At 44.0% G+C, this 6,000-nt stretch overlaps 1 protein-coding gene across 4 annotated transcripts in view; it reads right to left on the reverse strand.

The window, feature by feature from the left end:
- The window catches only part of sulf1 (sulfatase 1), a 35,464-nt gene extending 29,737 nt beyond the window's left edge, over window positions 1-5,727 (reverse strand). For all 4 annotated transcript variants that reach the window (XM_068581723.1, XM_068581722.1, XM_068581725.1 and 1 more), the window contains exon 1: window positions 5,407-5,727. The gene's annotated coding sequence lies outside the window, so the exon portion shown is untranslated. The remainder of the gene's footprint in view (window positions 1-5,406) is intronic.
- Window positions 5,728-6,000: the final 273 nt, after the last annotated feature.

Below are 6,000 nucleotides of genomic sequence, written 5' to 3' on the forward strand. Positions count from 1 at the left end.
GACCGATAGAGCCAGCCAATGCAAGTGAGTGAAACATGAACAGGCATTTAGCATTTAACAAGCTCCCTTAAATATGAGAAGAAAAAAACAAATCAATTCTGAGTAGCAATCAATAAAAAGAGAGTGAAGAGGGAGATTCCTCAGGGTGAGGTGGCAGCAGCTCAGTCAGCAAACCCCAGTTAAGTGTAGGGCTGATGCTGGCGCATGAAACTAAACACCCCTAAAATGTGGAACATGTGTAGGCATATTCTCTGGGAACAGTAGACAAACATAGACCATGAGAACCAGCCTGCGTGACCCTGGATGCCATAAACAAACTTCTCCACGGCTGTGACACACCAACATGATACCGCTCATAAAAACGCATTCGTCTGATTGCACCTGTGCCTGTTCAGCACTCTCGTCTCTGCCCATCCCTGTGGGCATGTATGCATGCGTATAGTTGGATGTCATATACTCTTTGTGTGTCCATTAGTCATTCACTAAACCAGCCAGAGAAAGAATCAGTCAGACTCGAACACAGACAGACACGTAACCTGTAATTTGGACACAGGGGAGCTCTCCTTTCCATTGCCTCTGGCTCAGTGTGTGGCTTTCCAAAGCATGTAGTAACGTCATTTGTGATTTAATTAACTTTGTCCTGCACGGCAAAAATTCCAGATCTTGGTGCATTGCAAAATATCAAAATTTCCATATCTACCGAACGACCAGTTTGCTGACAAAGCATAAAACAGGAAGCTTACGCCTGCAAAAGCTTCTATTCCTTTACATTTCAGCCAAAGTTAAAGGAATGCAGTCAATGCATCATCCCAACATGTTCAAGAGACACCAGCCAAACCCGGCTGAATTTGCCGCAGGCAATTCAAGGAAAGCAAAGCAAGGACGATGTGTGTCATGCAATGCTGGACCATGTCATTACAAACAAAGTAGCTCAACCTTTAAAACTACAACTGTTCAAATTGGCCATTCTGCATCAACATGGCAAAGTCAGGCCGTAAGTAAGGGCAAACAAGACCAGAGGCTACCGGTAGCACATGGCCAAGTCCACACATATGAGTTTTTGTGCATGCACACGCCCGCGCACACACACACACACACACACAGACGCACACGGGCAGAGGAGGGGAGTGCTGGCAGAGGCTGAATGTGTTTGCCCGCTCCAGGGGAGAAGGGAAAGAAAGGGAGCAGAAGAGCTGAAACAAACGCATGCTGGCTTCTATTAGTCGAGCTGTGGAGCGGGATGGAGGGGTGAGGAAATGTATTCATTCCTTCTGCCCCCCATCCATTCCTATCCCTCCAACCCTCCCACCCCATTATCTCCATTCTGGAAAAGTGGTGGATGAAAGGGACAACCCCCCAGTGGCAGCACTTCTCCCTCCAAACTTACGCCGACGCATTCTGACGGCTGCTTAATTGTACGTGATACAGGCAGGGCCCTTTCTCTTTCAAATCTAAAACAGATTGCTTCTCCCTGGGGAAGGGATCATTGGACAAGAGAGATGACAAAGCAGGGACAGTGCAGCACTCTGGGGAGTGGAGGACGGAGGGGGTAAGCTTGTGGATATTGTGTGTGTGTGTGTGTGTGTGTGTGTGTGTGTGTGTGTGTGTGTGTGTGTGTGTGTGTGTGTGTGCGTGTACATGTTTTTCTATGTTTCTCTTTTGTACATGCCTGTGTCATAAGAAGATTATGTTTGTGTCCATGCGTTTCAAATGTGCGCACGTGCAAGTGACAACTAAGAACGTGTGCGCAAGATCCAGCCTCTGGTCACAACAACATTATTGGATCCCTCTCTCTGCTTCTAACCGCCACTGTGTTCACACCTCCCTTTCTCTTATATTGGCCTCTTCTACTTTATCCCTCTTCCCCCTCTGTGTCTCTCTTGACCCAGCTTTCTCTTTCTCCATCTTAAGCCCATGCTGCATCTGTGTGCACTGACAGTTTGAACAAAAGCAGCTCCGGACATCACAGAAAAAGCTTTGAAATCCTCTTTCTCTTACTCGCTGGCCCAAAGTGCACATTAATGAATAAGGTCTAACACCAATCTCAACATTACAAGGACCTGGTCAGGGGTCATTCCTGGCGGTTGCATAGCTGAACTATCTATTGAGAATTTATTTTTCCATACAAACCACATCTCTTTCAACGTAGGCAGAGGGTTAAGACAATGACTACGGGAACAATGCCAGACAACAAAAAAAACAAAAAAAGTAAAGCTTCAAATGTACGTCTGGTTTGCTGGTCTCTTTAACGTGTGCAAGGACGAGATTGAAGGTTAGCAGGTCAGGCATTCCTACCAATGATGTGCTGAATGTGGTGTTTGCATGCCCTGACCTTTACCGCCCAAATGAGAGGCTGAACAAACACTTGGGGGTGCCATTGTGAGCTCCCAAATACCCCAAAATAGATCTATGCGTAGTGCATCTGTGTGGGCATCTCAATATGTGCATAGCATATATATAGTCAAGGACACGTCTGGTGTAAAGGCTGCATGTCAGTGCATGGAAACTCCATGGAAATGTTTGATCAGTGAGGACAACAAAGGAGCTGAGAAAGTGGCTGACTCATCTAAAGATAGCCTGTCTAGATCACGCATAAATAAAAGAATGCCAAATGCTCACTGTTCAAATACTGGTCATTTGCAGTGATAGGACTGTGCAATCTACTCCAACGCTACTATGCAATCAGGCTAGTACGAGGAACACTATCATTAAGCTGAAGAGATAAACAAGTGCCGGAGGAGAGGGTGGTTTAGGAAATCTTTTCTTAACATACTTGCACACAAGAGAACACACACAAACTATAGTTATAGAGCATCTTTTTATGTATTTTCCAGAGACACGAAAAATGTGAGGAAATGACATTTTAGTCTTCGAAAGCAAAGATGTTGAATAATTCAGTGAGTAATTTATTAAATCGTCGGCCAGTTTAAAAGATTAAAGGATAAAAAAAAAAATGATGGTCCTGATCTTGGAGTTAGTGAGAACAGAAAGAATGGGAAAGGTTAACTACTTGCTGAAGATTGCTTCCACTGCTCACACAGTTATATTTGGCACATTTATTTGAAAACAAATAAATAGCATGTATATGTAATGACCTTTTAATTTCTTACAATAACTAGTCTGCATCAAATGCCTTTGACCTTGTGCATCAGTTGGCATGTATGACGTCTCGCAAGATGTCTGGAAAGTCTCTGATTCACTGTGGCTGGCATTTAAAGGACACACACACGCGCGCGCACACACACACACACACACACACACACACACACACACGCACACACGCACTCACACACGCACACACACACACACACACCTCATTTGTACAAATAATGATAATCACAGATACTACCTCTGACTCTTCCCTTACACTTGACCACTCACCAACTATACTTATCAGAAGAATGAATTACTTAACTTATTGCTTTCACTCACAGTCTCAAACACACACACACACACACCACAGTACATTTGAGTGATGGCAGAGCCGCTACTAGAACAACGTTTGTCTTGGCAAGTGGCTACCCCCCAGAACCTAATTATTTTCAGCAGCTGCTGCTCTTGTTTGTAGCTCAGTGAAGCTAAACTGTTTAAAGGATCTCCCTTCTCTTCTGAGCTGGCAGGCCTTTTAAAAACGGCCCGTAGCTGCTTTGCTGTGCTCCGTGTAGGGTAATCAGAAATTGAATCTAAATGCTTCCAGGTGAAACTGAAGTGAAGTGAAGATTTATGGATCAGGCTCGTCAACACTGAAAGTTTGACGTTCGGCTTCTTCATATTTCTCTGGCTTTTTCATTCACTAACGCATATTGGCAGTGGCATTATATTGAAATATAAGCCAGTCAGTTAAATTTTCCCCAATTGTGTCTGGCACAAGAGGTCCGCTTTGAACGGCACCGCAGCATCATTTTGCCAACACTAGTAAAAGTTCTCAAGTTTTTGTGGACTGGTTGAGAAGTTGAGCATATTGATTCAACAACACGCAATAAAAAATAAAGAGTCCCAAGTCACTCACTTGATCCCTAAAATAGAGGAAATGTAATAACATATCACACTTTGCTAAATTCGAGTTTGCTGAAGCATAGATGTATTTAGAGCCAAGTAAAAAATGATGTGTAACTACAGCATTTTAGATTTTCTATCACATGCAATTTTATGTGTAAGTTTAATTCTCTTATTAATACAGAAAAACATATCCATCATTTCTATCTGTGTCTTAAATTTAAAAAGACGATCAACTTACCATTGAACTCAAAAATCGTTCATGTATTAATTGGTCATACAGCCCAATTTTCTATGCATGTCTCCACTGGCCTTAAAGCAGCAGTCATGCCAACCTATTGGTGGTTGTGTTACATACTTCAAGTAACAAGCAGGAAGTGTAGCTACGGCTGGTTCAAGAGGGTAAACACAAATTCACACAACAGCAGCTTTCACCTATACAACCTCCTCTCAGCCCGGTTGCTGTCCACACAGCCTTTCACAGCTGCACAATCTCCATTTGCAAACACCTCACACACACACACACACACACACACACACACACACACACACACACACACACACACACACACACAGTGCCTAAAGCTAGGTATAAATACTATACATCATATTGCCACTCTGCTGGCAAGTTTCTTTTCTCACTTGACTTGAGTTAAATAGCTGAAGTAAGGTGTACATTCTCAGTCTGACTCTCTGCTTTGCTCTGACAGTTTGTCCGGAAAGCGCTCTTCAGCAGCTCATCCATTTAACGGAGCTGACACGTTCTGCCAGAAGTGCACTCTGAATAAGATTTATGGAAAATATTATCTGGCCTGAAGTGAGGTTATGCTAAATGGCACACTGAGTTTTGGGAATGTAAAAAAAAAAAAGTGTTTTAATTTCCTTTCATCAGACCGGACAGAGTGAATAAAGAAACCATTTATCTTCACTCAAGATTTTAGGATTAAAGAAAAAAAAGAAAGAGAATGAAGTGCATATATTATATTTAGCCTTGTCCATATTATAATGCATAGGGTTCCCCCACTAACATTAGCTTTTGCAAATCTAAAGTAGTTTCCTTCACTTTCAAACATCCTCCATTCAGAAAACTAGACATTAACAGATTGGTGCTTATGATTGGGGGGAAAATGACATTAATGGAATGTGCTGCCTTCTAATCCCTTGAGACGGAGGAATTTGCGACGAAAGGGAATTCCTGTCATTCAGGGGGGGAACTATGAAGACCAACACACGCAGAGCTGCTGTACAGGCAACACAGATTCACTGCACTTGTAGACTCCCACTACTGACTACATGCTGCAGCAGAAATGCACTACCAACTGAGCAAACTAACAGACACAGACCCTGTAAAAGCAGTAAAAAAAAACAAAACGAAATAGACACAAAAAAAAATGAAAAAGTTGTAAGTACCTGAAAAGGCAGGAGGAGAGCAAAGTGCTGGCCAAGTGAGAGGCAAGGCAAGGTTTCCTCTCTTGAGTTTTCTTCTTGCGTCTCTTCACTGGGTCTCCCCTCGCTCATAGAGGGGTTTGTGTCTTGGGTTGAAGACTAGAGGGGACCACACAGCTCCTGGAAGACAACCTCTCTCCTCTAATCCTCTCTCCGATGTGATGACACTCTCTAACCTCGACCATCTGTTGAAACACGTCCTGGAGCAGTCAGCACCGCGCTGTGTCAAGAACCCCACTCTCCTGCCCAATCACAGACAGGCTGCTGGGTGGCTCCTCGCTGCCAGGAGGCAGGGACAAGGACACAGCTCAGCGCTGAGGGAGACACACACACACACACAGTCACGAACACACACTCGCCGACACTCTACGAGATGGAAGCAAGAAAACCCCCAGTCATCGTAACCCGAGAGGCAGAGTAGGAGGACGGGACGGGGAGAGTGAGAGGAGTGGAGAAAGAAGGAATGGGAGGGGAGAGAGAGCAAGAGTAGAAAAGGAGAGGGACTGAGAGAGAGAGAGAGAGAGAGAGAGAGAGAGAGAGAGAGAGAGAGAGAGAGAG

The sequence above is a fragment of the Clinocottus analis genome, unplaced genomic scaffold (assembly GCF_023055335.1).
Source record: "Clinocottus analis isolate CAN_PGR_092001 unplaced genomic scaffold, fCliAna1.0.p SCAF_18, whole genome shotgun sequence".
NCBI lineage: Eukaryota > Metazoa > Chordata > Actinopteri > Perciformes > Cottidae > Clinocottus > Clinocottus analis.